The 27434-nt window shown below is 41.8% G+C and overlaps 1 protein-coding gene across 8 annotated transcripts in view; it reads right to left on the reverse strand.

Moving 5' to 3' along the window:
• Positions 1–27434, reverse strand: part of MTERF1 (mitochondrial transcription termination factor 1) — a 710255-nt gene that overhangs the window by 148030 nt on the left and 534791 nt on the right. For all 8 annotated transcript variants that reach the window (XR_010842225.1, XR_010842224.1, XR_010842223.1 and 5 more), the window contains one exon: positions 13812–15405. The gene's annotated coding sequence lies outside the window, so the exon portion shown is untranslated. The remainder of the gene's footprint in view (positions 1–13811; positions 15406–27434) is intronic.

The raw sequence follows: 27434 nt of genomic DNA on the forward strand, positions 1-27434 counted from the left end.
CAATAGCAAAGATCAATAAAAGTAAAAGCTGGTTCTTTGAGAAGATAAATAAAATTGATAAACCATTAGCCAGACTCATCAAGAAAAAAAGGGAGAAGACTCAAATCCATAGAATTAGAAATGAAAAAGGAGATGTAACAACTGACTCTGCAGAAATACAAAAGATTATTAGAGATTACTACAAGCAACTCTATGCCAATAAAATGGACAACCTGGAAGAAATGGACAAATTCTTAGAAATGCACAACCTGCCAAGACTGAACCAGGAAGAAATAGAAAATAGGAACAGACCAATCACAAGCACTGAAATTGAAACTGTGATTCAAAATCTTCCAACAAACAAAAGCCCAGGACCAGGTGGCTTCACAGGCGAATTCTATCAAACATTTAGAGAAGAGCTAACACCTATCCTTCTCAAACTCTTCCAAAAGACAGCAGAGGGAGGAACACTCCCAAACTCATTCTATGAGGCCACCATCACCCTGATACCAAAACCAGACAAAGACGTCACAAAGAAAGAAAACTACAGGCCAATATCACTGATGAACATAGATGCAAAAATCCTCAACAAAATACTAGCCAACAGAATCCAACAGCACATGAAAAGGATCATACACCATGATCAAGTGGGGTTTATTCCAGGAATGCAAGGATTCCTCAATACACGCAAATCAATCAACGTGATACACCAAATCAACAAACTGAAGGAGGAAAACCATACGATCATCTCAATAGACGCAGAGAAAGCTTTTGACAAAATTCAACACCCATTTAGGATAAAAACCCCGCAGAAAGTAGGCATAGAGGGAACTTTCCTCAATACAATAAAGGCCATATATGACAAACCCACAGCCAGCAGTGTTCTCAATGGTGAAAAACTGAAACCATTTCCACTAAGATCAGGAACAAGACAAGGTTGCCCACTCTCACCACTCTTATTCAACCTAGTTTTGGAAGTTCTAGCCACAGCAATCAGAGAAAATAAAGAAATAAAAGGAATCCAAATAGGAAAAGAAGAAGTAAAGCTGTCACTGTTTGCAGATGACATGATACTATACATAGAGAATCCTAAGGATGCTACCAGAAAACTACTAGAACTAATCAATGAATTTGGTAAAGTAGCAGGATACAAAATGAATGCACAGAAGTCTCTGGCATTCTTATACACTAATGATGAAAAAGCCGAAAGGGAAATTAAGAAAACACTCCCATTTACCATTGCAACAAAAGAATAAAATATCTAGGAATAAACCTACCTAAGGAGACAAAAGACTTGTATGCAGAAAACTATAAGACACTGATGAAAGAGATTAAAGATGATACAAATAGGTGGAGAAATATACCATGTTCTTGGATTGGAAGAATCAACATTGTGAAAATGACTCTATTACCCAAAGCAATCTACAGATTCAATGCAATCCCTATCAAATTACCACTGGCATTTTTCACAGAACTAGAACAAAGAATTTCACAATTTGTATGGAAACACAAAAGACCCCGAAGAGCCAAAGCAATCTTGAGAACGAAAAATGGAGCTGGAGGAATCAGGCTCCCTGACTTCAGACTCTACTACAAGGCCACAGTAATCAAGACAGTATGGTACTGGCACAAAAACAGAAATAGAGATCAATGGAACAGGATAGAAAGCCCAGAGATAAACCCACACACATATGGTCACCTTATCTTTGATAAAGGAGGGAAGGATACACAGTGGAGAAAAGACAGCCTCTTCAATAAGTGGTGCTGGGAAAACTGGACAGCTACCTGTAGAAGTATGAAATTAGAACAGTCCCTAACACCACACACAAAAATAAACTCAAAATGGGTTAAAGACCTAAATGTAAGGCCAGACAGTATCAAACTCTTAGAGGAAAACATAGGCAGAACACTCTATGACATAAATCACAGCAAGATCATTTTTGACCCATCTCCTAGAGAAATGGAAATTAAAACAAAAATAAACAAATGGGATCTAACAAAAAAAAAAAAAAAGAAAGAAAGAAAGAAATGAAGGAAACAATAGCAAAGATCAATAAAAGTAAAAGCTGGTTCTTTGAGAAGATAAATAAAATTGATAAACCATTAGCCAGACTCATCAAGAAAAAAAGGGAGAAGGCTCAAATCCATAGAATTAGAAATGAAAAAGGAGATGTAACAACTGACTCTGCAGAAATACAAAAGATTATTAGAGATTACTACAAGCAACTCTATGCCAATAAAATGGACAACCTGGAAGAAATGGACAAATTCTTAGAAATGCACAACCTGCCAAGACTGAACCAGGAAGAAATAGAAAATAGGAACAGACCAATCACAAGCACTGAAATTGAAACTGTGATTCAAAATCTTCCAACAAACAAAAGCCCAGGACCAGGTGGCTTCACAGGCGAATTCTATCAAACATTTAGAGAAGAGCTAACACCTATCCTTCTCAAACTCTTCCAAAAGACAGCAGAGGGAGGAACACTCCCAAACTCATTCTATGAGGCCACCATCACCCTGATACCAAAACCAGACAAAGACGTCACAAAGAAAGAAAACTACAGGCCAATATCACTGATGAACATAGATGCAAAAATCCTCAACAAAATACTAGCCAACAGAATCCAACAGCACATGAAAAGGATCATACACCATGATCAAGTGGGGTTTATTCCAGGAATGCAAGGATTCCTCAATACACGCAAATCAATCAACGTGATACACCAAATCAACAAACTGAAGGAGGAAAACCATACGATCATCTCAATAGACGCAGAGAAAGCTTTTGACAAAATTCAACACCCATTTAGGATAAAAACCCCGCAGAAAGCAGGCATAGAGGGAACTTTCCTCAATACAATAAAGGCCATATATGACAAACCCACAGCCAGCAGTGTTCTCAATGGTGAAAAACTGAAACCATTTCCACTAAGATCAGGAACAAGACAAGGTTGCCCACTCTCACCACTCTTATTAAACCTAGTTTTGGAAGTTCTAGCCACAGCAATCAGAGAAAATAAAGAAATAAAAGGAATCCAAATAGGAAAAGAAGAAGTAAAGCTGTCACTGTTTGCAGATGACATGATACTATACATAGAGAATCCTAAGGATGCTACCAGAAAACTACTAGAACTAATCAATGAATTTGGTAAAGTAGCAGGATACAAAATGAATGCACAGAAATCTCTGGCATTCTTATACACTAATGATGAAAAAGCCGAGAGGGAAATTAAGAAAACACTCCCATTTACCATTGCAACCAAAAGAATAAAATATCTAGGAATAAACCTACCTAAGGAGACAAAAGACTTGTATGCAGAAAACTATAAGACACTGATGAAAGAAATTCAAGATGATACAAATGGGTGGAGAAATATACCATGTTCTTGGATTGGAAGAATCAACATAGTGAAAATGACTGTATTACCCAAAGCAATCTACAGATTCAATGCAATCCCTATCAAATTGCCACTGGCATTTTTTACAGAACTAGAAAAAAGAATTTCACAATTTGTATGGAAACACAAAAGACCCCGAAAAGCCAAAGCAATCTTGAGAACGAAAAATGGAGCTGGAGGAATCAGGCTCCCTGACTTCAGACTCTTACTACAAGGCCACAGTAATCAAGACAGTATGGTACTGGCACAAAAACAGAAATAGAGATCAATGGAACAGGATAGAAAGCCCAGAGATAAACCCACACACATATGGTCACCTTATCTTTGATAAAGGAGGGAAGAATATACATTGGAGAAAAGACAGCCTCTTCAATAAGTGGTGCTGGGAAAACTGGACAGCTACCTGTAGAAGTATGAAATTAGAACACTCCCTAACACCATACACAAAAATAAACTCAAAATGGGTTAAAGACCTAAATGTAAGGCCAGACAGTATCAAACTCTTAGAGGAAAACATAGGCAGAACACTCTATGACATCAATCACAGCAAGATCCTTTTTGACCCATCTCCTAGAGAAATGGAAATAAAAACAAAAATAAACAAATGGGATCTAATGAAACTTAAAAGCTTTTGCACAGCAAAGGATACCATAAACAAGACCAAAAGACAACCCTCAGAATGGGAGAAAATATTTGCCAATGAAGCAACTGACAAAGGATTCATATCCAAAATTTATAAGCAACTCATGCAGCTCAATAACAAAAAAACAAACAGCCCAATCCCAAAATGGGCAGAACAACTAAATAGACATTTCTCCAAAGAAGATATACAGATAGCCAACAAACACATGAAAGAATGCTCAACATCACTAATCATTAGAGAAATGCAAATCAAAACTACAATGAGATATCATCTCACACTGGCCAGATTGGCCATCATCAAAAACTCTAGAAACAATAAATGCTGGAGAGGGTGTGGAGAAAAGGGAACACTCTTGCACTGCTGGTGGGAATGTAAAATGATACAGCCACTATGGAGAACAGTATGGAGGTTCCTTAAAAAACTACAAATAGAACTACCATATGACCCAGCAATCCCACTACTGGGCATATACCCTGAGAAAACCATAATTCAAAAAGAGTCATGTACCAAAATGTTTATTGCAGCTCTATTTACGATAGACAGGACATGGAAGCAACCTAAGTGTCCATCAACAGATGAATGGATAAGGAAGATGTGGCACATATATACAATGGAATATTACTCAGCCATAAAAAGAAATGAAACTGAGTTATTTGTAATGAGATGGATAGACCTGGAGTCTGTCATACAGAGTGAAGTAAGTTAGAAGGATAAAAACAAATACCGTATGCTAACACATATATATGGAATCTAAAAAAAAAAAAAATGTCATGAAGAGATTAGTGGTAGGATGGGAATAAAACACAGACCTACTAGAGCATGGACTTGAGGATATGGGGAGGGGGAAGGGTAAGCTGTGACGATGTGAGAGAGTGGCAAGGACATATACACACTACCAAATGTAAATTAGATAGCTAGTGGGAAGCTACAGCATAGCACAGGGAGTTCACCTCTGTACTTAGTGACCACCTAGAGGGGTGGGATAGGGAGGGTGGGAGGGAGGGTGACAAAAGAGGGAAGAGTTATGGGAATATATGTATATGTATAACTGATTCACTTTGTTGTAAAAGAGAAACTAACACACTATTGTAAAACAGTTATACTCAAATAAAGATGTTAAAAAAAAAAAAAAGAAACATAAGAGAAGGAAAAGACCTACAAGAACAACCCAAAACAATTAAGTAAATGGTAATAGGAATGCACATATCAATAATTACCTTAAATGTAAATGGATTAAATGCTCCCACCAAAAGACACAGACTGGCTGGATGGATACAAAAACAGGACCCATATATATGCTGTCTACAAGAGACCCACTTCAGACCTAGGGACACTTACAGGCTGAAAGTGAGGGGATGGAAAAAGATATTCCATGCAAATGGAAATCAGAAGAAAGCTGGAGTAACATTTCTCATATCAGACAAAATAGACTTTAAAACAAAAACTATTACAAGAGACAAAGAAGGACACTACATAACGATCAAGGGATCGATCCATGAAGAAGATATAACAATTGTAAATATTTATGCACCCAACAGAGGAGCACCTCAACACATAAGGCAAATACTAACAGCCATAAAAGGGGAAATCGACAGTAACACAATCATAGTAGGGGACTTTAACACCCCACTGTCACCAATGGACAGATCATCCAAAATGAAAATGAATAAGGAAACACAAGCTTTAAATGATACATTACTCAAGATGGATTTACTTGATATTTATAGGACATTCCATCCAAAAACAACAGAATACACATTTTTCTCAAGTGCCCGTGGAACATTCTCCAGGATAGATCATATCTTGGGTCACAAATCTAGCCTTGGCAAATTTAAGAAAATTGAAATCATATCAAGTATCTTTTCTGACCACAACGCTACGACAGGAAAAGATCTGTAAAAAATACAAACACATGGAGGCTAAACAATACACTACTTAATAACGAAGTGATCACTGAAGAAATCAAAGAGGAAATCAAAAAGTACTTAGAAACAAATGACAATGGAGACACGACGACCCAAAACCTATGGGATACAGCAAAAGCAGTTCTAAGAGGGAAGTTTATAGCAATACAATCATACCTTAAGAAACAGGAAGCATCTCGAATAAACCACCTAACTTTGCACCTAAAGCAATTAGAGAAGGAAGAACAAAAAAACCCCAAATTTAGCAGAAGGAAAGAAATCATAAAGAGCAGATCAGAAATTAATGAAAAAGACTCACCAGCCAGAGAGCCTTGTCTGCTCACCTGCTGGGGCGGGCGGGGCTGGATCCCAGGGAAAGGTCTGGAGTTGGCTGAGTGAAAACCGCCTGAAGGGGTTAGTGCACCACGGCTGGCCAGGAGGGAGTCCTGGAGAAGTCTGGAGCTGCCTAAGAGGCAAGAGACCTTTTCTTCCCTCTTTGCCTCCTGCTGCGCGAGGAGAGGGGTTTAAGCGCGCCACTTAAAGGAGCTCCAGAAACGGGCGCGGAGCTGCCGAAGAGACAAGAGACTTTTTCTTGCCTCTTTGCTTCCTGGGGCGCGAGGAAAGGGGATTAAGGGCACCGCATAAAGGAGCTCCAGAAACGGGCGCGAGCTGCGGCTGTCGGCATGGACAACAGAGACGGGTGTGGGACGCTAGGGTTGCTACTGCCGCCACCAAGAGGCCTGTGTGCGAGCACAGGTCACTCTCCACACCGCCCCTTCCGGGAGCCTGTGCAGCCCGCCACTGCCGGGGTCCCAGAATCCAGGGACAGCTTCCCCGGGAGAACGCGGACAGCTTCCCCGGGAGAACGCGCGGCGCGCCTCGGGCCGGTGCAACGTCACGCATGGCGCGCCTCGGGCCGGTGCAGCGTCACGCCGGCCTCTGACGTCGCAGGCTCGCACCGCATCCGTGCCCCTCCCTCCCCCTGGCCTGAGTGAGCCAGAGACCACGAATCAGCTGCGCCTTTAACCCCGTCCTGTCTGAGCGAAGGGCAGGCACCCTCCGACGACCTACGCGCAGAGGCGGGGCCGAGGCCAAAGCTGAACCCCAGGAGCTGTGCGAACAAAGACAGGGGGAGGTCTCTCCCAGTAGCCTCAGAAGCAGCGGATTAAAGCTCCACAGTCAACTTGAAGTGCCCTGCAGCTGTGGAAAACCTGAATAGACAGCGAAATATCCCAAGTTGAGGAGGTGGACTTTGGGAGCAAGATATACTATTATTTTCCCCTTTTTTCTTTTTGTGAGTGTGTATGTGAGTGCTGCTGTGTGAGATTTTGTCTGTATAGCTTTATTTTCACCATTTGTCCTAGGGTTAGACTGACCCGGTTTTTTTTTGTTTGGTTTTTTTTTCTTTAATAGAAATTTTTCTTCTTAATAATTACTTTTTTATTTTAATAACTGTATTTTACCCTACTTTATTTTGTCTTCTCCCCTTTCTTTCTTCCTTTCTTCCCTCCTTTCTTTCCTATTTCCCTCCCTCCTCCCTTCCTTCCTCCCTTCCTTTCTTTATTCCCTCCTTCCTTCCTCCCTTCCATTCTTCCTCCCTCCCTTCCTTTCTTCCTCCCTTCCCTCCCTTCCTCCTTCCTTCCTTCCTTTCTTGCCTTTCTATTTTTTTTCTCCCTTTGATTTTGAGCCGTGTGGATTAAAGGCTCTTGGCACTCCAGCCAGGTGTCAAGGCTGTGTCTCTGAGGTGGGAGAACCAACCTCAGGACACTGGTCCACAAGAGAACTCTCAGCTCCACGTAATATCAAACGGCGAAAAATCTCCCAGAGATCTCCATCGCAACACCAAGACCCAGCTTCACTCAAGGACCAGCAACGAACAGTGCTGGACACCCTATACCCAACAAAGAGCAAGACAGGTCTACAGCCCCATCCATTAGCAGAGAGGCTGCCTAAAATCATAATAAGGCTACCAACATCCCCATACACACCACCAGACGTGGACCTGCCCACCAGAAAGACTAGAGCCAGCCTCATCCACCAGAACAGAGGCACTAGTCCCCCCAACCAGGAAACCTGCTCAACCCACTGAACCAACCTCAGCCACTGGGGACAGCCACCAAAAACAGATAGAACTACGAACCTGCAGCCTGCAAAAAGGAGACCCCAAACACAGTAAGATAAGCAAAATGAGAAGACAGAAAAACACACAGCAGATGAAGGAGCAAGATAAAAACACACCAGACCTAACAAATGAAGAGGTAATAGCCAGTCTACCTCAAAGAGAATTCAGAATAATGATAGTAAAGATGATTCAAAATCTTGGAAATAGAATAGACAAATTGCAAGAAACAGTTAACAAGGACCTAGAAGAAATAAAGAGGAAGCAAGTAACGATGAGCAACACAATAAATGAAATGAAAAATACTCTAGATGGGATCAGTAGCAGAATAACTGAGGCAGAGGGACGGATAAGTGACCTGGAAGATAAAATAGTGGAAATAACTACTGCAGAGCAGAAGAAAGAAGAAAGAATGAAAAGAACTGAGGACAGTCTCAGAGACCTCTGGGACAACATTAAACGCACCAACATTCGAATCATAGGGATCCCAGAAGAAGAAGAGAAAAAGAAAGGGACTGAGAAAATATTTGAAGAGATTATAGTTGAAAACTTCCCTAATATAGGAAAGGAAATAGTCAATCAAGTCCAGGAAGCACAGAGAGTCCCATACGGGATAAACCCAAGGATAAACACGCCGAGACACATAATAATCAAACTGTCAAAAATTAAATACAAAGAAAACATACTAAAAGCAGCAAGGGAAAAACAACACATAACACACAAGGGAATCCCCATAAGGTTAACATCTGATCTTTCAGCAGAAACTCTACAAGCCAGAAGGGAGTGGCAGGACATATTTAAAGTGATGAAGGAAAAAAACCTACAACCAAGATTACCCTACCCAGCAAGGATCTCATTCAGATTTGATGGAGAAATTGAAACCTTTACAGACAAGCAAAAGCTGAGAGAGTTCAGCACCACCAAACCAGCTTTACAGCAAATGCTAAAGGAACTTTTCTCTAAGCAAGAAACATAAGAGAAGGAAAAGACCTACAAGAACAACCCAAAACAATTAAGTAAATGGTAATAGGAACGCACATATCAATAATTACCTTAAATGTAAATGGATTAAATGCTCCCACCAAAAGACACAGACTGGCTGGATGGATACAAAAACAGGACCCATATATATGCTGTCTACAAGAGACCCACTTCAGACCTAGGGACACTTACAGGCTGAAAGTGAGGGGATGGAAAAAGATATTCCATGCAAATGGAAATCAGAAGAAAGCTGGAGTAGCATTTCTCATATCAGACAAAATAGACTTTAAAACAAAAACTATTACAAGAGACAAAGAAGGACACTACATAACGATCAAGGGATCGATCCATGAAGAAGATATAACAATTGTAAATATTTATGCATCCAACATAGGAGGCACCTCAACACATAAGGCAAATACTAACAGCCATAAAAGGGGAAATCGACAGTAACACAATCATAGTAGGGGACTTTAACACCCCACTGTCACCAATGGACAGATCATCCAAAATGAGAATAAATAAGGAAACACAAGCTTTAAATGATACATTATTCAAGATGGATTTACTTGATATTTATAGGACATTCCATCCAAAAACAACAGAATACACATTTTTCTCAAGTGCCCATGGAACATTCTCCAGGATAGATCATATCTTGGGTCACAAATCTAGCCTTGGCAAATTTAAGAAAATTGAAATCATATCAAGTATCTTTTCTGACCACAACGCTATGAGACTAGATATCAATTACAGGAAAAGATCTGTAAAAAATACAAACACATGGAGGCTAAACAATACACTACTAAATAACGAAGTGGTAACTGAAGAAATCAAAGAGGAAATAAAAAAGTACTTAGAAACAAATGACAATGGAGACACGACGACCCAAAACCTATGGGATACAGCAAAAGCAGTTCTAAGAGGGAAGTTTATAGCAATACAATCATACCTTAAGAAACAGGAGGCATCTCGAATAAACCACCTAACTTTGCACCTAAAGCAATTAGAGAAGGAAGAACAAAAAAAACCCCAAATTTAGCAGAAGGAAAGAAATCATAAAGAGCAGATCAGAAATAAATGAAAAAGAAATGAAGGAAACAATAGCAAAGATCAATAAAAGTAAAAGCTGGTTCTTTGAGAAGATAAATAAAATTGATAAACCATTAGCCAGACTCATCAAGAAAAAAAGGGAGAAGACTCAAATCCATAGAATTAGAAATGAAAAAGGAGATGTAACAACTGACTCTGCAGAAATACAAAAGATTATTAGAGATTACTACAAGCAACTCTATGCCAATAAAATGGACAACCTGGAAGAAATGGACAAATTCTTAGAAATGCACAACCTGCCAAGACTGAACCAGGAAGAAATAGAAAATAGGAACAGACCAATCACAAGCACTGAAATTGAAACTGTGATTCAAAATCTTCCAACAAACAAAAGCCCAGGACCAGGTGGCTTCACAGGCGAATTCTATCAAACATTTAGAGAAGAGCTAACACCTATCCTTCTCAAACTCTTCCAAAAGACAGCAGAGGGAGGAACACTCCCAAACTCATTCTATGAGGCCACCATCACCCTGATACCAAAACCAGACAAAGACGTCACAAAGAAAGAAAACTACAGGCCAATATCACTGATGAACATAGATGCAAAAATCCTCAACAAAATACTAGCCAACAGAATCCAACAGCACATGAAAAGGATCATACACCATGATCAAGTGGGGTTTATTCCAGGAATGCAAGGATTCCTCAATACACGCAAATCAATCAACGTGATACACCAAATCAACAAACTGAAGGAGGAAAACCATACGATCATCTCAATAGACGCAGAGAAAGCTTTTGACAAAATTCAACACCCATTTAGGATAAAAACCCCGCAGAAAGTAGGCATAGAGGGAACTTTCCTCAATACAATAAAGGCCATATATGACAAACCCACAGCCAGCAGTGTTCTCAATGGTGAAAAACTGAAACCATTTCCACTAAGATCAGGAACAAGACAAGGTTGCCCACTCTCACCACTCTTATTCAACCTAGTTTTGGAAGTTCTAGCCACAGCAATCAGAGAAAATAAAGAAATAAAAGGAATCCAAATAGGAAAAGAAGAAGTAAAGCTGTCACTGTTTGCAGATGACATGATACTATACATAGAGAATCCTAAGGATGCTACCAGAAAACTACTAGAACTAATCAATGAATTTGGTAAAGTAGCAGGATACAAAATGAATGCACAGAAATCTCTGGCATTCTTATACACTAATGATGAAAAAGCCGAGAGGGAAATTAAGAAAACACTCCCATTTACCATTGCAACAAAAGAATAAAATATCTAGGAATAAACCTACCTAAGGAGACAAAAGACTTGTATGCAGAAAACTATAAGACACTGATGAAAGAGATTAAAGATGATACAAATAGGTGGAGAAATATACCATGTTCTTGGATTGGAAGAATCAACATTGTGAAAATGACTCTATTACCCAAAGCAATCTACAGATTCAGTGCAATCCCTATCAAATTACCACTGGCATTTTTCACAGAACTAGAACAAAGAATTTCACAATTTGTATGGAAACACAAAAGACCCCGAAGAGCCAAAGCAATCTTGAGAACGAAAAATGGAGCTGGAGGAATCAGGCTCCCTGACTTCAGACTCTACTACAAGGCCACAGTAATCAAGACAGTATGGTACTGGCACAAAAACAGAAATAGAGATCAATGGAACAGGATAGAAAGCCCAGAGATAAACCCACACACATATGGTCACCTTATCTTTGATAAAGGAGGGAAGGATACACAGTGGAGAAAAGACAGCCTCTTCAATAAGTGGTGCTGGGAAAACTGGACAGCTACCTGTAGAAGTATGAAATTAGAACAGTCCCTAACACCACACACAAAAATAAACTCAAAATGGGTTAAAGACCTAAATGTAAGGCCAGACACTATCAAACTCTTAGAGGAAAACATAGGCAGAACACTCTATGACATAAATCACAGCAAGATCATTTTTTACCCATCTCCTAGAAAAATGGAAATAAAAACAAAAATAAACAAATGGGATCTAATGAAACTTAAAAGCTTTTGCACAGCAAAGGATACCATAAACAAGACCAAAAGACAACCCTCAGAATGGGAGAAAATATTTGCAAATGAAGCAACTGACAAAGGATTCATATCCAAAATTTATAAGCAACTCATGAAGCTCAATAACAAAAAAACAAACAGCCCAATCCAAAAATGGGCAGAAGAACTAAATAGTCATTTCTCCAAAGAAGATATACAGATCACCGACAAACACCTGAAAGAATGCTCAACATCATTAATCATTAGAGAAATGCAAATCAAAACTACAATGAGATATCATCTCACACTGGCCAGATTGGCCATCATCAAAAACTCTAGAAACAATAAATGCTGGAGAGGGTGTGGAGGAAAGGGAACCCTCTTGCACTGCTGGTGGGAATGTAAATTGATACAGCCACTATGGAGAACAGTACGGAGGTTCCTTAAAAAACTACAAATAGAACTACCATATGACCCAGCAATCCCACTACTGGGCATATACCCTGAGAAAACCATAATTCAAAAAGAGTCATGTACCAAAATGTTTATTGCAGCTCTATTTACGATAGCCAGGACATGGAAGCAACCTAAGTGTCCATCAACAGATGATTGGATAAAGAAGATGTGGCACAGATATACAATGGAATATTACTCAGCCATAAAAAGAAATGAAACTGAGTTATTTGTAATGAGGTGGATAGACCTGGAGTCTGTCATACAGAGTGAAGTAAGTTAGAAGGATAAAAACAAATACCGTATGCTAACACATATATATGGAATCTAAAAAAAAAAAAAATGTCATGAAGAGATTAGTGGTAGGATGGGAATAAAACACAGACCTACTAGAGCATGGACTTGAGGATATGGGGAGGGGGAAGGGTAAGCTCTGACGATGTGAGAGAGTGGCAGGGACATATACACACTACCAAATGTAAATTAGATAGCTAGTGGAAAGCAGCCACATAGCACAGGGAGTTCACCTCTGTGCTTTGTGACCACCTAGAGGGGTGGGATAGGGAGGGTGGGAGGGAGGGTGACACAAGAGGGAAGAGATATGGGAAGATATGTATATGTATAACTGATTCACTTTGTTGTAAAGGAGAAACTAACACACTATTGTAAAACAGTTATACTCAAATAAAGATGTTAAAAAATAAATTAAAAAAAAAAACAAGTCATTTATTATCTCTCATAATTCTATGGGTCAGGAATTCAGGAGCAGTTCAGCTGGGTGGTTCTAGCTTGAGGTTCTCATGAGACTAACAGTCAAATGGTGGCTTAGCCGGGGTCACGTTTAAGTCTCGTCACTCATGTATCAGGTGCCAGAGCTGGGAAGACTCGGAGAGCTGGGAGCTAAAAGAGCTAGAGCAGAGCGCCTCTAACTGAATGTGGTTTCTCCACAAGGTCTCTTAAGCACGATGGCTCAAGTTATCCGCACAGTTAATATGGTGGCCCAGGGCTCCAAAGCACATGCACCAAGAGAACAAGAGAACCAGGTAGAAGGTGTATTGCTTCTCACGGCCTTGCATTACATTTGTTAGAAATGAGTCATGAAGGCCAGCCTGTATTTAAAGGGAGGAGAATTAGACTCCACATTTCGGTGGAAAGAATGTCAAAAAATTGTGGGTATGCTTTAAAACCACAACAATCTGCCCTCTTACCACAAGTTATATATACAGATCCCGATCCCACATGCAAAATACACTCACCTGCTTCCTGAACTCCCAAACACCTCATCAGGATAGCATCCATCTCACACTCAAGGTCCAGTATCTCATCATCCAAATCAGGTTCAGGTGCTGCAGATGAGGCTCTGTAGGTGCAGATTCACAATTACAGCTTCCTGAGTATAGTTCTTGATCTGAAGATGTGTGAACTAAAGTGACAAGTTATTTGCTCCTCGCATCCAACATACTTTGGTGGGATAGCCACTACAGACATTTCTGAATCTGTAGCAATCAGGTAGCCAGTCTGCAGCAATTCTGAAATTGAAATCCAGCCAGGCACATGTTGCCAGTTCCTTGATTAGAGCTCAGTATGGTTCCCTAGGAATGATTCTCCATGGCTCTTGACTTCATTCTTTGGGCTCTTGTTGCCTCCCTCTGAATTATCCTTCCTGTTTTCTCAGTCTGCTTCTCTCCCATAGAATTTTGGGATTCCAAAAACCTCTGTTCATTTTATACCACCTCTGTCCCTTTTAGTCCGAGCTGGCAATGTTTTCGCTAGTACAAGTCTGCTTAATATTTTGTTTCTCATCAATCTTGTTAGGATTCACTCCATTAAACAAACATCGAATCCAGCCAAAGCTTATCTCAAATCTCGAGATAAGCTTTTCTCTACCTTAGACTTCCTCTAAGGCTACTGCAGGACTGTGCCCTTAAGATTTTTATACGCACTTCTGTTTAACGGAGACATCTAAAATGCGTGCCTTTCATATCTTTCGAGGGACTTTGGATGGTTTGAAAGAACCTGTGCGGCACTGCCTCAAATCTGGCTGAGGTCTTAACAAAGGGTTCTTCACCGTTGCCTTCATCTTTAGATAGAAATTACATATTTTAATTTTAGCTGCATTTGCCATCTGGAGAAGATGAAACTGAAGAATAGTTTTATTTTTTGAACACCCAAAGTCTTGGCTCTTTTAAACAATTCTTTCTTTAGCTCATCTTTCTCCTCTCGTATTTCCTATGGGCATCTGGAAGAATCAGGTCGCCTTGAACACTCTTCCTGGAAATCCTACTGGATCATGAGTTTATCAGGTACATTTTCTATTTTCCACATTACCACTGGTGAAAGTATTCCGAGACTTTCCGCCATTTCATAACCAGGGAATCCTTTCCTCCAGCTTCCAACACACCTTCCTCTCTTTCCTTTAATTCCTCTCCGACAGCCTCTTCAAAACTCTTCCAATGCCCTGAACCGCTGCTGCATGTTTTTAAGTTTTGTTATGGCAGTGGCTCACTTTTAGGTACCAAACTATTTCTATTTATCTATTGTGAAACAAATCACCCCCCAAACTGGTAGCCTAAAAACAATACTCAGTTTTGTTCTCTTTCTTGGTTTCTGTGGATCCAGCATTAGGGATCAGCCTGTTTGGGTAGTTCTGGCTCAAGATGTCGGCGGTCGCTGGGCTTGGAGGCAAATCAAGGGCTCCTGTGCTCCTGTATCTGGCTCATGGGCTGGGAAGACATGAATGGCTGGCGGCCGGAACTGCTGGCTCTCCACAGGCATCTCCTGTTTATCTCTCCATGCTCTCTCTCTGGGATTTCCCTGGCGTGGTGGTTTCCATTCTCCAAAGGAATACACCTCAAGAGAGACAGACAGGCAGAAGCTGTATCACCTTTGATGAATTAGCCTCGAAAGCCACACAGAATCATTTCTGCTACCTACTCTTACTTAGACGCAAGTCACTAAGACCAGCCCAATATTTAAAGGGAGGGGAATTAGGCCTCTTGATGGCAGGTGTTTCAAATCATACGCAGCCTTGTGTTAAAACCACCGCACCTCTTAAAGGCACTGGCCTAGCATGCATTTGCTTACTGATCTGGATGAGTTTGGTGGAATGGGAGAAAATCCAAGACTGCAGTCTTCTTGAAATTCTGGGAGTTAGGTCTCTGTTTTAAAAATTATCTCCAACTGCATGTTATCCCCCATAAGCACTTGGGAAACCTTTGCTTTTGAATCTGGAGGTGATAACTGCCTGGCGTCCCACTTTCCTCACAGGAAACCACGTGTTATACAGAGGAGTTTTGTTCTTTGTCCCTCATTAGTTTCCTGCGTCCCCAAGCCAGGCAGCCACTGTCCCAAAGGAAAAAGAACGCTCCTGAAGTAGCCAACAATCAGCACGCCCTCCATCTCTAGTCTCTAAGACTTGTTAATGCGTGGATTTGACTTAGCCTGAGTAAGTAGTTTTTTAATACTATTTTTTTAAAACCCTGCTATGCCAAAGAATTAAATAAGCACTTGTCTAGCTTTAAATGTTTTGCAGGGGACTAAAATAACATCTTCTAGGACAGGTGTTCTAGTTTTCAACCCCACTCATTCAAGGCAAGAAAATCTCTTTTCTACAAGGTTTTGATTCTGTGGCCACAGCTATAAGATGGTGTGCCATCAATTTTCCAAGTGTAGAGAAATACGAGGGGTGCAGAGATTTTTCTTTGCAGGCTGACAAATGAAAGTGTATTTCAGTGTAGGGGGTGGTGCAAGGGAGTGATGCTCAGCCCTCAAAGATGACTGGAGTCTCCGCTTCTATATTTAGACCATGTCTTGCAACTGGTGAAAATGAATTGCTTGTTCTTTTTCCCCTAAGTCATTCTCTCTCTGCCCCCTACTCTCCCCAGGCTTTATTTATTTATTTTTAGAACTAACTGAGTCACATGTGATTCCTTCCTAAAGCTTAAGACTTATTTTTAACAACTTGCTCAAACACAAATCCTATTGTTCGCATCCTTAGGGAGAGTGAGTTACTCTGGAGGGAAAAAAAGGAGAGATTTCATATACATTTTTTATTCAGTGAATAATTTATATGAAAAGAAATTGTACAGAAAATGTGAAAAATCTTTGAATAATCCAAAGATTACTGTACTGGGACCAGAAGAGAAACGACTGAAATCCATAAAGCTTTGGAGGGAGCTAAGGGGGGTTTTCATTCAGAGTTTTTCAGTGGTGTCCTTAACGTTGTTTTGAACGCCGAGGTTCTATTGTTCCAGGGGGAGCTCATTCCACACCACCTGGCTCACTTTCTCTTTCCCACAGTTAACAAGTGTTGTTTGGACCCTAGGAAGTTTTTGTTTTTTTGTTGGTGGTGGTGGGTTTTTTTTTGCAGTACGTGAGCCTCTCACTGTTGTGGCCTCTCCCGTTGTGGAGCACAGGCTCGGGACGCGCAGGCCCAGCGGCCATGGCTCACGGGCCCAGCCACTCCGCGGCATGTGGGATCCTCCCGGACCGGGGCACGAACCCGTGTCCCCTGCATCGGCAGGCGGACTCCCAACCACTGCGCCACCAGGGAAGCCCCTCTAGGAAGTTTTGATAGAGACTCAGCTAAGGTAAATTACTGAGGTCATTGATTTTGTCTAGATGAGAGGAAAAAAAAAAGTCAACAGTGTGGAGCAGGAGAGAGAAAGAGAAGCAGTAAACTATGAGGGCTTCCCTGGTGGCACAATGGTTAAGAATCCGCCTGTTAATGCAGGGGACACGTGTTCGAGCCCTGGTCTGGGAAGATCCCACGTGCTGCGGAGCAACTAGACCCGTGAGCCACAACTACTGAGCCTGCGCGTCTGGAGCCTGTGCTCCGCAACAAGAGAGGCCGCGATAGTGAGAGGCCCGTGCACCGCGATGAAGAGTGGCCCCCGCTTGCCACAACTAGAGAAAGCCCTCGCACAGAAACGAAGACCCAACACAGCCATAAATTAATTAATTAATTAATTAACTCCTACCCCCAACATCTAAAAATATATATATATCATATTGGATCAGATCATCTTCCCGCTCTTAGTCTCTGAATTTTAATCACATCTTTTCTTCTTGGGTATCAACAATATTGCTGCCCAAACCCTATCGCTATGGAGACATAAACATTTAAATCTGCCAGAGACAGATGGTACCATAAATCTCCATTGTTGCTTCCTTAGAGGATTCCCAGCGCTGTTGCCCTCTGCGGTAAATCGGACATCAGAGGTGACTATCTCCCACAAGGGCTCCTTTTGGGTTCATCTGCAGGAAGTAAAGATGCTTCGTTGTTTTAGGGGGAATTTTGTCGGCTGCGATTGTGGAAATTACAACAGCAAGAGAACGCTAAGGCTGTAATGAAATTTACCAATTAGCAACTCTACAGCTTCCTTTCTGCTCCGCCTCCCAGGGCAGTAGATGTGGTTGTTACATCTGGCCACCTCTATCCAAAAGGGTTGGCTGTGACCATACAGAGTGGCCAGGCTAACAGACAGCCTTAATTATAGCAAGGGAAAGCCCGATGGTCAGCCCTGTTTTTGATCAGAGAATCTCAAAAATCGTATTTGAATTTATGATCCTGCACTTAACCAGAATATGGCCTTTTGCTGAATTGTCTTAATTTTTTTAATGTCCCATTTTTCTGTTCTGTGACAACCTTTGGTTGCTTGAGCTTCACTAAATACATTATAACATTAACACTTTTTTAGATATAGCTAGGATTTAGTCTGTTCTATGTAAAAATATTGTTTGTGGTTGATTTTAAAAATCCAAATCTGCTTGTCTTCTGTAATTATTAATAGCTTTTACTGCATTTGACGTGTCAGGAAGAGTTACAGAGCTATGTCAGTACTCTGAATGGGCTTCATGATATTTACTGGTGCCCGGGATGTTGACATCTGTTTTGAGTGCCAGTGGGGGAGCAAAAGTGACCCATGTCTGTCTCAGGAGATAGAACAGAGGAAACATGAGGCAGTCAACTCAAAAATCATACTGCAAACATTAAGAGCCAGAGCAGAGATTCCTGACACTATTCAAGGAGGCATGTGGGAGTGAGAAAAAGATCTAGATTCAGAAGAGATGACGTTCCATAATCTTTGATTAAAACCTCTTCCTCCGGAACTTCCCTGGTTGCGCAGTGGTTAAGAATCCACCTGCCAATGCAGGGGACACGGGCTCGGGCCCTGATCCGGGAAGATCCCACATGCTGCGGAGCAACCAAGCCCGTGCGCCACAACTACTGAGCCTGTGCTCTAGAGCCTGCGAGCCACACTACTGAACCTGCATGCCACAACTACGGAAGCCCACGCACCTAGAGCCCGGGCTCTGCAACAACAGAAGCCACCGCAGTGAGAAGCCTGCGCACCGCAACGAAGAGTAGCCCCCGCTCACCACAACTAGAGAAAGCCCGCCAGCAGCAACGAAGACCCAACGCAGCCAAAAATAAATAAATAAAATAAATTTTTGAAAAAACCCTCTTCCTCCATGAACATAAATGTTAAAACAAGCAACCTCTAACTGCCAAGAACCCCAACTGAATTTAAACATACCCAAAGAGGGATTTTAAGGAGAGAACCTAGCACAAAGAGCCCTCTGGCACGCAGAATCCTTTGTGTAGAAAGATAGTGGAGCCTTTCTAGAGATTTAAACCAATTGAATCAGAACACCTGTGTCTCACAGAATACCTAGAGTAATTGATAATTCTCAGGGTTTACTCAGCTCTAAACTTCACGGGACTTGACCATCCGTATTTCTGCTTCCTCTGTGAACCTCAGGCTCTCAATATTTCCACCCAAAGAGCTTTAAGTGCTCTTCCTTCCTCCCATGCATCCCCCTCCAAACACTCCACCATGCTGTAGCTAAGGGAATCTTCTGGAGCCCTCTTCTGGCACACACCCTCCACTGGTTTCTCCTGCGTTCTGTCCAGTTCATGCCAGGCATCAGAGCCCTTCCTAATGGCACCCACTTGCCCTCATCTTGCTCCCCAGCCTGGCATGCTTTGCTCCCATGGGTCTCAACCACTATCCTCCCGTTCTTGGTCTCTCTCACATCTGGGCCTTTGCTGTGTATTCTCAGGGCATTTTTACTAGAGCATAATAAATACACCCATTTTATTATAATTGTCCTCCCTGCACGACTCCAAGCTCTGCTTCGTCTTTGCATGAGCCCTGGCGCATGGTGAGCCCATAAGGAAGATGGGTTGAGTCAGGGGGTGGGTCAGTACCCATGCTGTGCCCCTCCTTCCACCTAAAACGCCAATTCATCCCTGGCCATCCTGCAAGGCTGGCCCCAGGAAGCCACCCCTGACCCCTCCCCTGCTTTGCTTCCCCAGTGCCTTATATATAACCTTTCCTTTATTTTATTTCATTTACTTATATTAGGTTATAAGTACTTATGCTACTTATCTACTTATACATTTGCTGTTTCTGTAGGTCAAAAGGACCAAATATCAGCAATTTCATATGGTCCAACCTAATAGAAAAGCAGGAGCCCATGGTGGGTATATGTCAGACAGACCAAGGTTGAAGACTGGCTCTGTCACTTCGCTTTGCTGTGTGTCCTTGTCAAGCTCCTCGGCTTCTCCACATCTCAGTTTCCTCATGTGTAAAATGGAAATATAATAGCAACTACATCCTAGTGGTGTTATGAGGATTAAATGAGGCACTGCATTCTAACATGCAGAACTTAGGGCTTGTCTCCTATGATAAACATTAGCTACGCTTAGCCAATAGCTAAATATTTATTAAGGTCCACTATGTTCCAGGGATAGTGCCAGTTGCTGGAGGTACAAAGATGGATAAGATAAAAGGAGGCTTGTCTTTGTGGAGCTCATAGCCACTAAAAGTGCAAAAACGAGTCTGATCAATGCTACAGATGAGGAAGTACTGAGCGCTAAAGGCATCTGTTTCTCAACTCTCATGCTAGAGTGGATTCATCTTTTTACAGCTCTAGTTTCCCAAGTAAATCATGAGAGGCTTTAACTATCTTTTTTCCTGGTAAAAGGTAGATACCCATAGTTCAGAAACTAGCATATGGTGGATACTTAAGAAACGTGTGTTGAGTGAATCAATGAAGGAGTCAACTAATAAATGAATAAATGAACTGTAGCTCCAGGTCTAAGCACATATGAAACAGAAGGCTCTCAAGTCAGCATTCACAGCCAAAGCAGCCAGGAGTTCTTCCTTAGAACATTGAAGTTGTCCATAACCCACGATCTGGCTGAGTGACCCTTTTCTGCCATTTCCATTAAAAGTAGACTCTGGCCCATAAACCTCTGTTTTACTACAGGAATGGCCAAAAGGGGTCACTCAGCCAGATCCTGGGTTATTTATTTTTTGACTCTCTTTCCACATGTTTGTGGCACACACAAAAATGTGTTTTTGAACATTGCTATTTAGGTAAAATCTAATCATGTAAGCAAACAAACAAAGAAGAGAAAATGAGAGATGGTTTTTCCCAGCTCACAATTCATTCACTCATTCATTTCATTCATCCCACAGGCATCCTATGTGCAGGGCACTGTGTACATAGCAAATGTTTGGGGGAGAAACAACCAGCCCCCAGCCACACCGTTTAATGGCCCTCTGCCTCAGGATCTTGTTTCTCTTATCTTCAAACTTACTTCATTGTGCACATTTGTTCATAAATTTAAATAATTTATTTAAGAAACATTTGTCAAGAGCCAGCTCTATACCAGGCTCTGTGATGAGTCCTGAGGACTCTGTGATGAGCCCACGCTGCCTCAGCCTCTGCTTCCCTTAAACTTGGAGTCTAACACAGAGAAGCGCAGACAGTATTAAACAGTCACATAAATACATAATCAAACTGCAATTACTGCAGGAAAGGAAAAAAAGAAGGTACACGAGAAAATATGGCAGGGGGCCTGACCTGTGGAATCAGGAAAACTTCCTTGAAGGAGTGACTTTTGAATTGAGCTCTGAACTTTGAGGGGAGGAGATAGGAGCCGGGAAACTGAGGAAGCTGGTGTGGGAGTACAGGGAATGTGGAGCCCACAGAGATGAAGGGGGGCAGTGGCACAGGGCCAGGAAAACTCACAACACATAACGACGTTTTAAAATCCTTAAGGAGGATGGTGATCAGCTCAGGTTGATGTTTTTCACTCTGATTACCGTCAACTAGCTTGTGGGTTCTTTGAGTTATGAGGCTGCATCGTACTCCTTTTTACATCTCTGACTGCATCCAGCAGAGGGCTTTGAATGCAATAATCTGGTGCTCAATTAATGGTGATTGAACATGTGAAAAGGATGCCAGTGACATAACCTTGAACTGGGAGGTTAACGATGATCTAGTTCAATGGATACTTGTATCCCCAAACCAAGAGATGCCCCTAGAATCCCCAGTGTTTTCCCCTCAGCTGTGCAGGTGAAAGAGAAGGGGCGGGACACTCTGTTTTGAACTTAAATGTTTCCATTTATACTATTTCTCTATGAGAGAAAGAGTTCTTAGCGATCCCCTTGCTTGGATTCGCATCATGAGAATTACTAGCTGGCCACAGTCTCAGCTGCAAAATTCACTGATCATTATTCTGATAATTGGAGCAAGTAGGGATTTGAAGTGGATTGTCTCTCCCTAGTTCTTCTAGCTCTTCTCTCTCACTCTATCTGATCAGCAATACGGGGTTCCATATTCCCTGACTTGGCTCTTTAATATTCTGAAGGCCTTTGCCACCCAGAGGCCCATCTGCAGGATTACGAGTGTCCTTTTGGGACTGTGACTTCCATGGGATTGACTTCTCTTAGATTGGGGGACTGATGCTCAACTATAGTGAATGCTCTCATCCTCTGCTAGAGAAAACATTGCCTTTGTGGTCATGAATGATACACTTGCCACCTCCAACTTCAGATACGAAGGAAAAGGCGTTTTGGAATAGGGACAAGAGATGGAGATAAATTTCAGATGCCCTTTTCACACAAAGATGATTTTCTCAAAATGGAACCAGATTTCAGGGATCTTTGTCCCCTCCAGAGAGGCTTTTCCAGTGCATGGATACTATGGAATATGATTGTACAAATGCAGCAGGAAAATGTACTCCTGATCACTCTATAAATCACTTGATGCTAGCAGTGATCTCATTTTTAAAGCCATTCGTAATCACGAATGATGGCTAAATTAGCAACATAGTCTTAAAGAGCTTCCATATCGATTGGCTGTTTTCATCCTTTCTTCTCCCTCATGCTATTCTGTGATATTGCCTCAGCCTCAGAGATTCAGAGCAACAATCTGCCGAACACATGAATACTAAAAAATTGGTTTCCTTAGTAACAATAATCATGAAGCAGCTCTCAGAACTTCCTGCTTTTCTGTCTGTCTGTTTTCTGTTGGTCACATAGAAAAAGACGGCCAAACCGAGCCTGCCCAGAAAAGATGCACATGTATATCATGACCCCTAAGTGGAAGGGAGGCTTGTCTCTGCTGAGATCACATTCCTTTTCTCAACTGGCTGCCTTATTCTGTGTGGTTAGGGCTAAACCAGAGCACCTGGTCACCTCAGAACTCTTTTCCTTTCCAGTCAAAATCTGGAACCACAAAACCATAATGCAGGACACATCACCAAAATGGCTCCTTCTCTGTGGGGAACCAACATGGAACTTCCCTAAAAAGAAGACCTTCTTTCTTTCCACAATATTTCGAATAATAAAAAGAAAATGGGGACTTCCCTGGTGGTCTAGTAGTTAAGACTCCAAGCCCCCAATGCAGGGGGCCCGGGTTCGATCCCTGGTCAGGGAACTAGACCCCGCATGAAACAACTAAAAGAGCTCTCATGCCGCAATGAAGATCCCACATGTGGCAATGAAGATCCTGTGTGCTGCAACTAAGACCCAGCACAGCCAAATAAATAAATATTTAAAAAACACTATAGCTAAAATCTTATTTAAAAAAAAAAAACAAGAAAGAAAAGAAAGAAAGAAAATGGTCATCAAGTAGAGAAAGCTTTGCTGATTTTCCAGGATATTTTTTTTTTCCATGTCTGTTGTGAGAAATTACCCTGCTTCCTGCCTCTCTTCCTAACTCTAGTCAGGATGAATTCAAGCAACTGCCCTCCATAGGAGCAGAAAGGGATGTGCGTCAGGAAGCCTTGGGCCCACCGTCCTGCCCCCGGGTCCTGAGCCTGTTACCCAGACGTTTTTGATGGATTCTGCCATCTCACCTCCTGGATGCATACCGGGGTGCCTGACCCTTTGTGGCTCCATCTCCTGGCCTGGATTCCCAGCTGTGGCTACAGAGGCATCGCTCTGCCTGGCAGAGCACATACTTGCTCCTTCTTGCCTCAGTTGTGTCTTAGGGCTTCTTGATGGGCAAATACAAACAGAGAACCGCTTGGCACTAGGCACGATGTCAAACACTGTGGGTCTGGGAATGACTGTGAAGTGACAGTCCCTTCCTTTATGAGGTTCACAGTCTGAAACAATAATTTGGGTGCAGGACAATAATTATAGTACACTGCAATAGGAGCTACACTCAGGGTAATGAGGACCCCGTAAAAGAAGTGTCTAACACAGCCTGTGAAACTGGAGGCAGAACAGGAAAAAGTTCCTGGAGAAGGTTAAGCCTAACTGTCTTAAAAGTTAAAAAAAAGACAGTAGGAATAATGTAAAGTATGTTGAATGCTTACTATGGACTAGGAACTTGACAGGTGATATACATTCATTATTTAATTTAATTCCCACAACAGTGTCCTATGAAGCAGATTCCATTATCACCCCCACTTTACAAGCTGAGGCTCATGGGTCAAAATTTCTCACACCTGGTCACAGAGCTAGGAAGCAGCAGAGCCCACAGTCAGACCCAGAGCTGTGTGACAGTAAAATCCAGGATCTTAAGCACACAGGCCGAGTGGAAGGAGGGAATCCCAAGTGCTCTAGTGTGACAGGCACACAAGCAGTTGCTTTGCCAGAACATGAGTGTGGGGTGAAGCGTGGTCAGAGGCAGGATGGCCAGCTCATGGAGGCCCTTGCTGATGAGTTTGGCCTTGGTCTTCAAGGTGAGGGCAAAGATGCTTAAGGGTTGTAAGTAATGCTGGGAAATGGTCTGATATGCATTTGGGGAAGACTCCTGGTAACAGTGAGGAGGGTGGATTTAAGGAGCTAGAACTGGTGGCCAAGATCAGTTAAAAGGCCCTCACGGTCAGAAGTCCTGGTAAGAAGTGACGTTGGCCTGAATTTGGGCATTGACAATAGGGACGGAAAAGAAGGGACCTCCCACAAAGCTCCATCTTTTGGATGCCTACTTCCGACATGGCACCTATAGCTCAGGCTCTAGGGCTGCTTGAGACCTGGTATCTTCCAATCTGTCTGCAGTTACCTTACCCTCCCCCACCCTACACTGCATCTCATCTTGTTTTCAACTCCCAGAGCCTAGTACTGGGATGGGCACTTAGCGAAAGAATGTTGAATGGAGGAATGAATGAACTGGGACAGTTTCCAATTTGCTGTTTAATAAAACTCATGGTCCTGACCATTGCAGTCTTGTTACTGTCTTTATTCAAAGGTGATACGAAAGCTGGACGGATGTTCTGATTAAGCATGAAGTGTGAGTGATCCGGTTATCACAGTGCACATGCTCCTTGATTAATATAGAGTCTCATTTCCTCTGTCTTGGATTTGACTCTGGGAAAAGAAGATGTCAAACAGTGTGTACCTCAGACCCCTTAGCAAGAAGAGAAAGGAGTGGAACTCAGTGTAAATCCCTATTTACTTAGATATAGAGGCAGGGATGAGCCCTCTCTTCACATTTTTCCCAATTAAAAGTTGGGCCAAATCTGGTGGAATGGTGACAAGTTGAACGGGGTGCGCTTGCACGTGTGCGCACACACACTCACACACACACACGCACAGATGGCTGAGACATTCCAATGAGTTGCGGACCTACTGTGCGGCATTTTGAAGGCAACACAATTCATAGCTAAGAATTTGAATAGCTTCTCCCATCTGACAGTCTTAATTTGTCCTTGTCCTAGAAGGAGTAAAAAATTGAAAAAGAAAACAACCTGTACATGGATGTTTATAGCAACTTAAATCATAAATGTCAAAACTTGGAAGCAACCAAGATGCCCTCCAGTAGGTGAATGGATAAATACACTGCGGTACATCCAGACCACAGAATAGCATTCAGTGTTAAAAAGAAAGGAGTTACCAAGGCATGAAAAGACATGGAGGAAAGTCAAGCGCATATTACTAAGTAAAAGAAACCAATCTGAAACGGCTAATTTCTATATGACTTCAGCTATCTAACATTCAGAAAAGGCAAAACTGTGGACAGTAAAAAAAGAAACAATCAGTGGTTGTGGAGTCAGGGAGTGAATAGGCAGAACACGGAGGGCTTTTAGGGCAGTAAAAATATTCTGTATGATATCATCATGGTGCATATATGTCATTTATACATTTGTCCAACCCATAGAGTGAACTGTAATGTAAACTGTGGACTCAGGGTAATTGTGATGTATCCATGTAGCTTCACCCTTATTAAAAACTGTACCAACTGGTGAGTGATGTTGATAATGGGGTAGGCTACGCGTGCGTGGGGTAGGAGCTAGATGGGAAATCTCTGAGCTTCCCTCTCAGTTTTTCAATGAATCTAAACTGCCCTAAAGAGATACATCGCAATTTAAAAACACAAAATCAGGGGCTTCCCTGGTGGTGCAGTGGTTGAGAGTCCGCCTGCTGATGCAGGGCACACGGGTTCGTGCCCCGGTCCGGGAGGATTCCCACATGCCGTGGAGCGGCTGGGCCCGTGAGCCATGGGCCGCTGAGCCTGCGTGTCCGGAGCCTGTGCTCCGCACGCAATGGGAGAGGCCACAGCAGTGAGAGGCCCGCGTCCCGCAAAAAAAAAAAAAAAAAAAAAAAAATTTGAGAACCTATGTACATCCCATGCACATTTTTAGATAGCTTCACAAGATCAAGCCTAAGATGGACAAAGGATTCAGGCACCTTGTGTGGGACCCTATCCTCTTTTGTATGACAAGATGTATTGCTGTTAAAGAATGAAAATCTGCAAATAAATGCAAAGGGGGGAATTAATGTAATTCTCCTATTCTGTGGTAAAGTAGAATCCTATGGCCTCTGACTCACTAGCCGAAGGCAACAAATCAGCAACAACAACTCAAAGAGACATAGGAAAATACAACTAGTTCTTCAAAAACCATAAAATAGCAATTACCATATTTTAGCATACAGTTTTACACTGAATTATTTCACAGTTATAATTAGGTTGCTAATGCAGTGCAGAATTGGACGATACACTAATTTGGTATATATTTTATCTAATCTGATGGAAATGTAACATTTAGAGGGCTTGATTCTTTTTTTCACAAGCAATTAAAAAGGACTTTAATATCACATTTTTAAAAATTGTGTTGGCCTTTATGATGTGACACGTGTGTGTGTGTGTGTGTGTGTGTGTGTGTGTGTGTGTGTGTGTGTGGTGGATGTGAGAGAGAGAGAGAGAGAGGGAGAGGAATTCCATCCCAACCATAGGCACAAGCCATACCCTTTAGTCTCTGATTTATTTCCATCATGTAAGATTCTTTTCTTGCTCGCTTGCTTATTTTTTAAATCTGTTTTTCTTTTTTGCCTTTGGTAAATTAAAACGGAATTTTCTTCTCCAGGACAATTCTCTGTTCCAGTCATAGTAAATACCAATTTCATTTCCATCCCATTATTTTTCTAATTAAGCATTTGTCATGCAAAAGGAGATCTGAGGTGCCTGTGCTTTCCATTATGCAAAATATTCAGTTATGATAATAGCTTTGGGATGGCACCTTGAAGGTGTTACGGAAAAAAATCAGAGAAGAAAAAAATATAAATAAAATATATTTTACCTCGGACTTTTGCCTGTTTATTTTCTGCCTGATTTGCCACAGTTGTGGATAT

This window comes from Kogia breviceps, chromosome 9 (genome assembly GCF_026419965.1).
Source record: "Kogia breviceps isolate mKogBre1 chromosome 9, mKogBre1 haplotype 1, whole genome shotgun sequence".
NCBI lineage: Eukaryota > Metazoa > Chordata > Mammalia > Artiodactyla > Physeteridae > Kogia > Kogia breviceps.